Genomic DNA, 13,705 nt, shown 5'->3' with positions numbered 1-13,705 from the left:
ATAGATTAATGCAATAACTCGCTTTGGATAAATGTTGTCAAATGCATTAGCATAAATGTACAGTTGACTGAATTAATGACTATAAAACCAGTCTTAAATTGCACGAGTATATTTGTAGCAACAGCCTGCATCACTGTATGGGTCAAAATGATCTATGCCAAAATTTATTAGGATATTAAGATCATATTCCATGAAGTTATATATATATATATATATATATATATATATATATATATATATATATCAACTTGATTTTTGATTAGTAATATGCATTGCTAAGAACTTCATTTGAACAACTTTAAAGATGACTTCTCGATGTTTAGATTTTTTTGCTCCCTCAGATTCCAGCTTTTTAAATAGTTGTATCTCAGACAAACCACACATCAATGGAGAGATGATTGATTCAGCTTTCAGATGATGCTTAAATCTCAATTTCAAAATATAGCTGCAAGCAGCGATGGCGGGCTCAAGCCACCAATGCCATCGCCACCCCGGTGGCATCAGGTAAACTGTGCCCAGCGGGCACATGCATTCACAATATCCCTCTGGCAGTGAGGTTTTAAATGATATGGCAGTTAAAGGGTTAATCCGAATCATCTAGACTTTAAAATCACATTCACAGAACAATATATATATATATATATATATATATATATATATATATATATATATATATATATATATATATATAACTTTAGTAACACTTTACAATAAGATTTCATTTATAAACATTATGTTAACATGAACAATATTTATATAGCATTCATTCATGTCAGTTAATATTCCAAATTAAACATTAAAACATTGTTTTATTGTGATTTTTTTCCAAGCACATTTTACCAATTCCAAACCATATCAATCTTAATAACTACCATTATTTTTTATTTAATCATTTATGAGTGCTATACAATAGTCCAGGAAAGCTGGAAGAGAAAAACAGGTCAAGAAGAACTGACAAAAAGAATTGCAAAATAATTAGGAATTAATGTGAAGATTAATTTTTAGTCAATTCTGCAAGACAGACTTTCAGGAAAGGAGGTGGAATAAAAATGAGCTCCTAAATCTTAATCCCGGATTCTGGAAGATATATTCCTCAAACCATCGGACAAGAGAAGGTGGTGCTGGTCCTTCACGAGTCACTCTAATCTGTTAATTAAGCCTATATATAAAGTCTTAATATATAGTATTTCACAATACTTCATAGTATTCTAATTAAATAATTTTTTGGAATCTTTGATTTCTCAGAACCTGACACATTGTAATTCTGAGACTCCAGGAAAGTGGCAGTTCTGTAAAATGTTGGCGCTGGAGACTAAATGCTCCCTGATAGTTTCACACCTAATTCACTTAACACACACACAAACACACACACACACACACACACATTAACCACAGTGACAGAGGGACAGAGTGACATCAGATGTATGATAGTTTTTTAATTTTCTATCATCCATATAATGTTGTATAGTCATGGAACTATGCATATTTCCTCAGAATGACCTGTCTTCTATGTGTACATTTTTTTGAAGTGTTTAGAAGCTGCACTTTAAAAAAATAAAAGACATTTACTGGTTACTTTTTTACTGTTATTTCAAAAAATCACCACGCAAAATCATTCAAGCTATCCAAAATTAATTCACACCTGTTCTGTAAGATAAATTCTTTAAACAGTGGTAAAAGAGGATGTGGTGCTGAACCTTCAAGAGTCACTCAAAACGTATCTGTCCATAAAGCTTATAAAGAATTATTCTTAATATACAGTTCACAATACTTCAGCTTGTTATTCTAATTAAGTGAGGGTCATTTTATCAGTAAAATACATATTATTTTTCTTTGAAAGATTTCTATAAATGATTTAAATCATACTTGTTTTACAATAATTATTTAAAAGTAATCCTATAGCTCCATCTGGTGGTCATTATTGGAACTAAGAATTGCAAGCTTGATTTATAAGTTATGATAGTTTTAATTTTATGCTGGCTCTTGAAAATGATAAAGCTATGAAACTTACTGTGCTTCCTTCAAATGATGACTTCTACGTATATAAAAAATTATGAAGAGTTGGAATGAAAAATTTTAAAGATATAGTAAAATAACGATTGTATTTTTTTATGTTACTTTAATAAATCGCTATGGCCACACCATTTAAGCTATCCTAAACCCATTCGCAATTTAACATCTTCAGTATATTAGCTTCATGTTAAAAAAGTTTGCTGTGAACTTGTGTCTTCTTGGAGGAGTATGAATTCATTTACAGGCTGATTTTATCATAAATCCACAATAAAATTTCTGAGTTCTGTATCAATCTGTGTTGTTGTTTGTTTTTTTTTTTTTTGTTTTTTTTTATTTTTCATAGGAAGATAACTGATCCTTTACTCTCCTTTTTAATAAATGTGCTTATAACCCAAGAACAAGCTTTTTATAGCTGTATTTATAAACTGCTTACTATTGACTATTAATATTGGGACAAGGCTTTATAAAGCATGAACTGAATATTTACTGTTTGAGTTTGAAATTATTATTTGCAGCACAAATAAGGTTTTTTAGGATTTTTAAAAATCCCTAAAACTGTCAGAAAAGGATAAGGCCTATAAGATTTTATGTGAGTGGCTAAATTTATTTGTTTTTATAACTATAATGCATAAACTATGAAATTATACAAAATGTATAAAAATGTACAACAGTTATTCTTTTCCAATGTTTTTTATTTATTTATTTATTTAATTTTTTTTTATTTTATTTACATTTCAAAACATTTGCCTACTGCAATCATTCTAAACAGCTTGAATAAAACCTGTCAATATTTATTATAGACCACTGTAACTGTGTATAATCTAACAAACAAGTTTATTATGAAAATAAAAGTGTACACCAGATAAATTGGACGATAAAGAAATTGCCAACAATAGTATAATAGAGCATGTTTTAGGTTTTTAGGCGTTTAGATGCAGAAATGGACAAATCAAATGTAAAATAAAATGTAATTGATTTAATTAAATATAGATTAATTCTTGTTAGAGCAAAATAATAAATAAATAAATAAATAAATAAATAAATAAATAAATACGTACACACATTAAAAAAAGCAGCCAAGATGAATGAGTTTCATTTTTTATATGGATCAAAATTGAAGACAGAAGCAGCTGGTATATGAGGTCACTTAATATTAAAATCCAGTAGATCCATTTCAGATTTATTTCTCAACAGTTTATGTTCACGTGGCTGTTTTCGTTTATAGTCGCCAAGCTATTATGTATTTTGAAATAATCTTGTCCGTGATGTGTTCCTTCGTACGACGAAAGGCAGAATCCTGCAGCTCGAGAGATATATGTTATTCTGCCAGTCGCGCTTTCAAATAGTCTTGCACACTTAAACGGGTCACAAACACCTGCATTTAGCTCTTGTAGTGTTACAATGGGTTTATTGTGTGCATTTGTGGTAATATTTTATTTAAAAAAGCTCTTAAACAAGAATAAATTCGTTAGTTTTGAACTTGTGACACTGTGCGCGCTGATCGGAGGCGGTGGTTTCAGATAGGCAGCCGCAAATAATTCATTTTCACACAAACAGTTCAAAAACATCTGAATTTAGCTCTTGGTGTGTTCTAATTGGTTGATTGTGTGATATCGCTGTAATAATTTATTTTTAAAAGCTTTAAAACAGGAATAAATTCGTTTTTTCTGAGCTCTTTACTCCAGACGCTCGTGATCACAGCGGTGATTCATCTCTCCTATTTCTCACGTATCTCTGGCCAGAAATAATTTATCCATGAGCCCTGAACCGGTAATAATCAGATATGTTGGTTTAGCTTGTCAGTGTGAATTAAATCTAAGTATTTATTTGTATTTTTAACCGATTTAAAAGTGAAAGTAAAAGTCCGGGAATTGAACCTGTAGGGGCGCTATTTCTCTCAGACAATGGAAGTCTGAAGCACATATACTCAAACAGAGGGACAGAGTGAGATGAGATGTCTGACAGTTTTTTAATTTTCTGTTATCCATACAGTGTTGTAAAGTCGTGAAACTATCCATATTTACTCAGAATGACTTTTTTTCTGTACGAAAAAAGGTTTTGAAGTGTTTGGAATTTAAAAATGCAGGAAAATTAATAATTCCATTTTTACTGTCATTTAAAAAAATCACCACGACAAAACCGTTTAAGCTATCCAAAATCCATTGGCAATTTAAGTTGTTTAAAATGTTTTGGCATCATGTAGACAAAGTTTGGTGTGTATAGTGTTACTCTCCTCTGAGCAGTATGCATTAATTCACAGCTAAATGTAAAAAAAAAAATCCACATTCAAATCAAAATAGCTGACTTCCTGTTGATCGTAGCTGATGACTGTGAATTAGAAAGTTGTCCGTCTTGATAAGAAAAATTTTTGTACCGAGTTTGGTGTCTGTAGCTAAAACTAACCCCGCCACTTTTGACAAAAGGTGGCGCTATAGAGTGCCTCTTCCACGCCCTCTTATGAACTTTTGCCAGTGTCTAGTTATCATAAATACTGATATGTGTTCTGAGTTTGATGAAATTCTAAGCATGTTATATGCCTCAAAATCACCTGAGAAGTATTCCAGTTTAACATGTTGCCACGGCAACAATATTTTTAGATATCAATATCCCCCCAGCAGATTTATATCGGCTGTGTTTTAACATTATTCTGATGAAGTTTGAAGCAAATCGAGTAAAAATAAGATGCTGAATTCAAATCATTTTGAAAATGACACACTTCCTGCTGCCAGTTGGTGGCGCTATAACTTTGACTCCTAATAGTCACATATATGCGATCGACATCATACAACGAATAATCTGATGCAGTTTGATTAAAATCAGGAAATGTATGTGGATGGTATTAGACACTTCCTGTTTCTCATTTCTCGCCATAATTTCAACACCTCGCCACGAGCAAACCGTTCGAGATATCAAAAATCCCCTGGCAATTTTTCATCCCCAATGTCTTGAGATCATGTTGACCGAATTTGGTGGCAATCGGCAAAAAAACCTATGACAAGTATTTCAAATTCCAGAGCATGCGCTTTTTACATAACTCTAAATAGCTGACTTCCTGTTGGGCGGAGCCAAATGACATGCAGTACGAAAGTTGTTCAGCACGATGAGATCTATATGTGTACTGAGTTTCATATTAATACGAGCAAGTATGTGTGAGCTATACATCAACATTTATGACTGTGTTCCAGGGGGCGCCATAGAGCCCCTGTGCCACGCCCGGGTCCCAGCCTCTGCAGGCTCCTAAAGGCCACAGATTCCAAAGTGTGCGCAAATTTTCAAGAGTTTTTGAGTATGTTAAGGACCCCAAAAGCCCCCACAACTTTGACGAAAAATATGAATACTAAACCCTAAATATCCAACTTCCTGTTGGGCGGAGCCTATGACATGCAGTACAAAAGTTGTTTGGTTTGATGAGATCTACATGTGTACCGAGTTTCGTGTGTCTACGTGCAAGTATGTATGATATATGGCCCTCAGTATTCCAGGGGGCGCTGTAGAGCCCCTGTGCCACGCCCGTGTATCAGTCTCTGCCCGGCCCTAATGGCCGCAGGTTCCAATGTGTGTGCCAATTTTCAAGACTTTTTAAGCATGTTAAGGGCCCCAAAAGCCCCCGAAACCTTGAAGAAAAATAATAATAAATATAGCTGCAAGCAGCGATGGCGGGCTCAAGCCACCAATGCCATCACCACCCCGGTGGCATCAGGTAAACTGTGCCCAGCGGGCACATGCATTCACAATATCCCTCTGGCAGTGAGGTTTTAAAGGATATGGCGGTTAAAGGGTTAATCCGAATCATCTAGACTTTAAAATCACATTGACAGAACAATATATATATATATATATATAGATAGTAACAATTTACAATAAGATTTCATTTATAAACATTATGTTAACATGAACAATATTTATATAGCATTCATTCATGTCAGTTAATATTCCAAACTTAAACATTAAAACATTGTTTTATTGTGATTTTTTTCCAAGCACATTTTACCAATTCCAAACCATATCAATCTTAATAACTACCATTATTTTTTATTTAATCATTTATGAGTGCTATACAATAGTCCAGGAAAGCTGGAAGAGAAAAACTCCTTATATTCATATGCAGAATTATTAGGCATGTTTTCTTTTACAGATGAAATGCGCTAAAAAAGAGTTTGAACTCAAACTGTTTTAACTCAAAGTCGAAAATTATGTAATACCCATGAGAAATATCAAACACAAATGCAATACAGAAATGGATAAGTTAAGACTTGACCATTGTACAAAAATGCTGACTGGGTCATGAGGTCAGAAAAGAAGAAGAAAAAAAAAACAGGTCAAGAAGAACTGACAAAAATAATTGCAAAATAATTAGGAATTAATGTGAAAATTAATTTTTAGTCAATTCTGCAAGACAGACTTTCAGGAAAGGAGGTGGAATAAAAATGAGCTCCTAAATCTTAATCCCGGATTCTGGAAGATATATTCCTCAAACCATCAGACAAGAGGAGGTGGTGCTGGTCCTTTATGAGTCACTCTAATCTGTTCATAAAGCATATATATAAAGTCTTAATATATAGTATTTCACAATACTTCATGTATTCTAATTAAATAATTTTTTGGAATCTTTGATTTCTCAGAACCTGACACATTGTAATTCTGAGACTCCAGGAAAGTGGCAGTTCTGTAAAATGTTGGCGCTGGAGACTAAATGCTCCCTGATAGTTTCACACCTAATTAACTTAACACACACACACACACACACACACACACACACATTACCCACGGTGACAGAGGGACAGAGTGACATCAGATGTATGATAGTTTTTTAATTTTCTATCATCCATATAGTGTTGTATAGTCATGAAACCATGCATATTTCCTCAGAATGACCTGTCTTCTATGTGTACATTTTTTTGAAGTGTTTAGAAGCTGCACTTAAAAAAATAAAAGACATTTACTGGTTACTTTTTTACTGTTATTTCAAAAAATCACCACAACAAAACCATTCAAGCTATCCAAAATTCATCCGCACCTGTACTGTAAGATACATTCTTTAAACAGTGGTAAAAGAGGATGTGGTGCTGAACCTTCAAGTCACTCAAAACGTATCTGTCCATAAAGCCTATAAAGAATTATTCTTAATATACAGTTCACAATACTTCAGCTTGTTATTCTAATTAAGTGAGGGTCATTTTATGAGTAAAATACATAAAATTCATATTATTTTTCTTTGAAAGATATCTATAAATGATTTAAATCATACTTGTTTTTACAATAATTATTTAAAAGTAATCCTATAGCTCCATCTGGTGGCCATTTTTGGTACTAAGAATTGCAAGCTTGATTTATATGTTATGATAGTTTTAATTTTATGCTGGCTCTTGAAAATGATAAAGCTATGAAACTTACTGTGCTTCCTTCAAATGATGACTTCTACGTATATAAAAAATTATGAAGTGTTGGAATTAAAAATTTTAAAGATATAGTAAAATAACTATTGTATTTTTTTATGTTACTTTAATAAATCGCTATGGCCACACCATTTAAGGTATCCTAAACCCATTCGAAATTTAACATCTTCAGTATATTGGCTTCATGTTAAAACAGTTTGGTGTGAACTACTTGTGTCTTCTTGGAGGAGAATGAATTCATTTACATGCTGAGTTTATCATAAATCCACAATAACATTTCTGAGTTCTGTATCAATCAGTGTTGTTGTTTGTTTATTTTTATTTTTTTTATTTTTCATAGGAAGATAACTCTCCTTTTTAATAAATGTGCTTATAAACCAAGAACAAGCTATTTATAGCTGTATTTATAAACTGCTTACTACTGACTATTAATATTGGGACAAGGCTTTATGAAGCATGACTGTCTACTGACTATTTACTAATGAGTGCAGTTATTATAAAGTGTTATCAATGCATTTACTAATGTTAACAAATTAGACATTATTCTACAGTGTTATCAAATCCCTTAAATGATTTGTAAGTGTTTTGTAATGATTTTATTGACCTACAAGCATTTGTGAAAGTTCTGCTTGCATTACAGCTTAGTCTTGATCTGTGAGCTGAACTGATTTACTGTTACATCCATGAGATTATGTAAATTCAAATAAATATCATGTCACAGGATGTCAGAGGTCAGTATCAAATTAGTTTGAAATTATTATTTGCAGCACAAATAAGGTTTTTTAGGATTTTTAAAAATCCCTAAAACTGTCAGAAAAGGATAAGGCCTAAGATTTTATGTGAGTGGCTAAATTTGTTTGTTTTTATAACTATAATGCATAAACTATGAAACTATACAAAATGTATAAAAAAGTACAAGTTATTCTTTTCCAATGTTTTTTATTTATTTAATTTTTTTTTTCTTTTTGGATTTACATTTTAAAAAATTAGCCTACGGCAATCATTCTAAACAGCTTGAATAAAACCTGTCAATATTTATTATAGACCACTATAACTGTGTATAATCTAACAAACAAGTTTATTATGAAAATAAAAGTGTGTACACCAGATGAATTGGACGATAAAGAAATTGCTAACAATAGTATAATAGAGCATGTTTTAGGTTTTTAGGCGTTTAGATGCAGAAATGGAAAAATCAAATGTAAAATAAAATGTAATTGATTTAATTAAATATAGATTAAGTCTTGTTAGAGCAAATTAATAAATAAATACGTACACACATTAAAAAAGCAGCCAAGATGAATGAGTTTAATTTTTTATATAGATTAAAATTGAAGACAGAAGCAGCTGGTATATGCGGTCACTTAATATTAAATTCCAGTAGATCCACTTCAGATTTATTTCTCAACAGTTTATGTTCACGTGGCTGTTTTCGTTTATATTCGCCAAGCTATTATGTATTTTGAAATAATCTTGTCCGTGATGTGTTCGTTCTTACGACGAAAGGCAGAATCCTGCAGCTCGAGAGATATATGTTATTCTGCCAGTCGCGCTTTCATATAGTCTTGCGCACATAAACGGGTCACAGACACCTGTATTTAGCTCTTGTTGTGTTATAATGGGTGTATTGTGTGCATTTATGGCAATAATTTATTTTAAAAAGCTCTTAAACAAGAATAAATTCGTCAGTTTTGAACTTGTGACACTGTGCGCGCTGATCGGAGGCAGTGATTTCAGATAGGCAGCCGCGAATATTTCATTTTCACACAAACAGTTCAAAAACATCTTAATTTAGCTCTTGGTGTGCTCTAATTGGTGAATTGTGTGATATCGCTGCAATACTTTATTTTTAATAGCTATAAAACAAGAATAAACTCGTTTTTTTCTGAGCTCGTCATTCCACACGCTCCTGCTCAGAGCGGTGATTCATCTCTCGTGTTTCTCACGTATCACTGACCACACATAAATTATTAATGAGCCCTGACCTGATAATAATCATATATGTTGGTTTAGCTTGTCAGTGTGAATTAAATCCAAGTATTTATTTGTATTTTAACCGATTTAAAAGTGAAACCAAAAGACAGTCTCCTCCCTTTTTTTTGCCGGTAACTGCACCTGTAGGGGCACTATTTCTCTCAGACAATGGAAGTCTAAGCACACACACTCAAACAGATGGACAGAGTGATATGAGATGTCTGACAGTTTTTAAATTTTCTGTTATCCATACAGTGTTGTAAAGTCATGAAACTATGCATATTTACTCAGAATAACTTTTTTTCTGTATGAAAAAAGGTTTTGAAGTGTTTGGAATTTAAAAATGCAGGAAAATGAATAATTCCATCTTTATTGTCATTTAAAAAAATCACCATGACAAAACCATCCAAGCTATCCAAAACCCATTCACAATTTAAGTTCCTCAATGTTTTTTCAACATGTACACCAAGTTTGGTGTGTATAGTGTTACTCTCCTCTGAGCAGTATGCATTAATTCACAGCTAAATGTAAAAAACAATCCACATTCAAATCAAAATAGCCGACTTCCTGTTGGTCGTAGCTGATGACTGTGAATTAGAAAGTTGTCCGTCTTGATAAGAACAATTTTTGTACTGAGTTTGGTGTCTGTAGCTAAAACTAACCCCCTCACTTTTGACAAAAGGTGGCGCTATAGAGTGCCTCTTCCACGCCCTCTTATGAACTTTTGCCAGTGTCTAGCTGTCACTAATACTGATATGTGTTCTGAGTTTGATGAAATTCTAAGCATGTTATATGCCTCAAAATCACCTGAGAAGTATTCCAGTTTGACATGTTGCCACGGCAACAATATTTTTAGATATCAATATCCCCCCAGCAGATTTATATCGGCTGTGTTTTAACATTATTCTGATGAAGTTTGAAGCAAATCGAGTAAAAATAAGATGCTGAATTCAAAGCATTTTGAAAATGACACACTTCCTGCTGCCAGTTGGTGGCGCTATAACTTTGACTCCTAATAGTCACATATATGCGATCGACATCATACAATGAATAATCTGATGAAGTTTGATTAAAATTAGGAAATGTATGTGGATGGTATTAGACACTTCCTGTTTCTCAATTCTCGCCATAAATTAAACGCCTCGCTACGAGCAAACCGTTCGAGATATCAAAAATCCCCTGGCAATTTTTCATCCCCAATGTCTTGAGATCATGTTGACCGAGTTTGGTGGCAATCGAGTAAAAAACCTATGACAAGTATATCAAATTCCAGAGCATGCGATTTTTACATAACTCTAAATAGCTGACTTCCTGTTGGGCGGAGCCTATGACATGCAATACGCAAGTTGTTCGGCACGATGAGATCTATATGTGTACTGAGTTTCATATTAATAAGTGTAAGTATGTGTGAGCTATACATCAATATTAATGACTGTGTTCCAGGGGGCGCCGTAGAGCCCCTGTGCCACGCCCGGGTCCCAACCTCTGCAGGCTCCTAAAGGCCACAGATCCAAAGGTGTGTGCAAATTTTCAAGAGTTTTTGAGTATGTTAAGGACTCCAAAAGCCCCCACAACTTTGACGACAAATATGAATAATAAACCCTAAATAGCCAACTTCCTGTTGGGCGGAGCCTATGATATGCAATACGAAAGTTGTTTGTATTGATGAGTTCTATATGTGTACCGAGTTTCGTATGTCTACGTACAAGTATGTATGATATATGGCCCTCCATATTCCAGGGGGCGCTGTAGAGCCCCTGTGCCACGCCCGTGTATCAGTCTCTGCCCGGCCCTAATGGCCGCAGGGTCCAATGTGTGTGCCAATTTTCAAGACTTTTTAAGCATGTTAAGGGCCCCAAAAGCCCCCGTAACGTTAGAAAAAAATAATAATAATAATAATAATAATAAAATATAGCTGCAAGCAGCGATGGCGGGCTCAAGCCACCAATGCCATCACCACCCCGGTGGCATCAGGTAAACTGTGCCCAGCGGGCACATGCATTCACAATATCCCTCTGGCAGTGAGGTTTTAAAGGATAGAGGGAAGCGTAGAGGGGAGCGTGCATTTGCAGTGGCTGGGCCACGATTCTGGAATACCCTGCCTTTAGAGATCAGACTGGCCCCTTCCTTGTCTATTTTTAAATCTTTGCTAAAAACTTTTTTATTTTCCTTAGTGTACTGACTACTGTGTTATGCTACATTTTGAAATGGGTGGTTTTAAATTTTTTGTCTGGTCTATTTTTATGTATGTGTAATATTCTTGCTCTTATGTTAAAGCACTTTGGTCAGCCAGGAGGCTGTTGTAAATGCGCTATACAAATAAATTGAACTTGAACTAGAACTTGAACTTGATATGGCAGTTAAAGGGTTAATCCGAATCATCTAGACTTTAAAATCACATTCACAGAACAATATATATATATATATATATATATATATATATATATATATATATATATATATATATATAACTTTAGTAACACTTTACAATAAGATTTCATTTATAAACATTATGTTAACATGAACAATATTTATATAGCATTCATTCATGTCAGTTAATATTCCAAACTTAAACATTAAAACATTGTTTTATTGTGATTTTTTTCCAAGCACATTTTACCAATTCCAAACCATATCAATCTTAATAACTACCAGTATTTTTTATTTAATCATTTATGAGTGCTATGCAATAGTCCAGGAAAGCTGGAAGAGAAATACAGGTCAAGAAGAACTGACAAAAGAATTGCAAAAGAATTAGGAATTAATGTGAAGATTAATTTTTAGTCAATTCTGCAAGACAGACTTTCAGGAAAGGAGGTGGAATAAAAATGAGCTCCTAAATCTTAATCCCGGATTCTGGAAGATATATTCCTCAAACCATCGGACAAGAGAAGGTGGTGCTGGTCCTTCACGAGTCACTCTAATCTGTTCATTAAGCCTATATATAAAGTCTTAATATATAGTATTTCACAATACTTCATGGTATTCTAATTAAATAATTTTTTGGAATCTTAGATCTCTCAGAACCTGACACATTGTAATTCTGAGACTCCAGGAAAGTGGCAGTTCTGTAAAATGTTGGCGCTGGAGACTAAATGCTCACTGATAGTTTCACACCTAATTCACTTAAAACACACACAAACACACACACACAGTGACAGAGGGACAGAGTGACATCAGATGTATGTTTTTTAATTTTCTGTCATCCATATAATGTTGTATAGTCATGAAACTATGCATATTTCCTCAGAATGACTTGTCTTCTATGTGTACATTTTTTTGAAGTGTTTAGAAGCTGCACTTTTTTTTACTGGTTCCTTTTTTACTATTATTTCAAAAAATCACCACGACAAAACCATTCAAGCTATCCAAAATTCATTCACACCTGTTCTGTAAGATTAATTCTTTAAACAGTGGTAAAAGAGGATGTGGTGCTGAACCTTCAAGAGTCACTTAAAACGTATCTGTCCATAAAGCCTATTAAGAATTATTCTTAATATACAGTTCACAATACTTCAGCTTGTTATTCTAATTAAGTGAGGGTCATTTTATCAGTAAAATTCCTAAAATACATATTATTTTATTTGAAAGATTTCTATAAATTATTTAAATCATACTCGTTTCTCCAATAATTATTTAAAAGTAATCCTATAGCTCCCTCTGGTGGCCATTATAGGTACTAAGAATTGCAAGCTTGATTTATAAGTTATGATAGTTTTAATTTTATGCTGGCTCTTGAAAATGATAAAGCTATGAAACTTACTGTGCTTCCTTCAAATGAGGACTTCTACTTATATAAAAAATTATGAAGAGTTACAATGAAAAATTTTAAAGATATAGTAAAATAACTATTGTATTTTTTATGTTACTTTAATAAATCTCTATGGCAACACCATTTAAGCTATCCTAAACCCATTCACAATTTAACATCTCAGTATATTGGCATCATGTTGAAAAAGGAGTATGGAGTAGTATGAGGAGGAGTATGAATTCATTTACAGGCTGATTTTATCATAAATCCACAATAAAATTTCTGAGTTCTGTATCAATCTGTGTTGTTGTTTGTTTATTTTTATCTTTTATTTTTCATAGGAAGATAACTGACCCTTTACTCTCCTTTTTAATAAATGTGCTTATAAACCAAGGACAAGCTATTTATAGCTGTATTTATAAACTGCTTACTACTGACTATTAATATTGGGACAAGGCTTTATAAAGCATGAACTGACTATTTACTAATGAGTGCAGTTATTATAAAGTGTTATCAATGAATTTGCTAATGTTAACAAATTAGACATTATTTTACAGTGTTATCAAATCCT

General features: G+C 33.1%; 1 protein-coding gene across 28 annotated transcripts in view; it reads left to right on the top strand.

Annotated features, from left to right (window-relative positions):
• Positions 1–13,705, top strand: part of LOC128016052 (uncharacterized) — an 87,021-nt gene that overhangs the window by 56,401 nt on the left and 16,915 nt on the right. The window lies entirely within an intron of this gene.

Source organism: Carassius gibelio, chromosome A6 (assembly GCF_023724105.1).
Source record: "Carassius gibelio isolate Cgi1373 ecotype wild population from Czech Republic chromosome A6, carGib1.2-hapl.c, whole genome shotgun sequence".
In the NCBI taxonomy this organism is placed as follows: domain Eukaryota; kingdom Metazoa; phylum Chordata; class Actinopteri; order Cypriniformes; family Cyprinidae; genus Carassius; species Carassius gibelio.
This window is presented reverse-complemented; position numbering and strand designations above follow the sequence as displayed.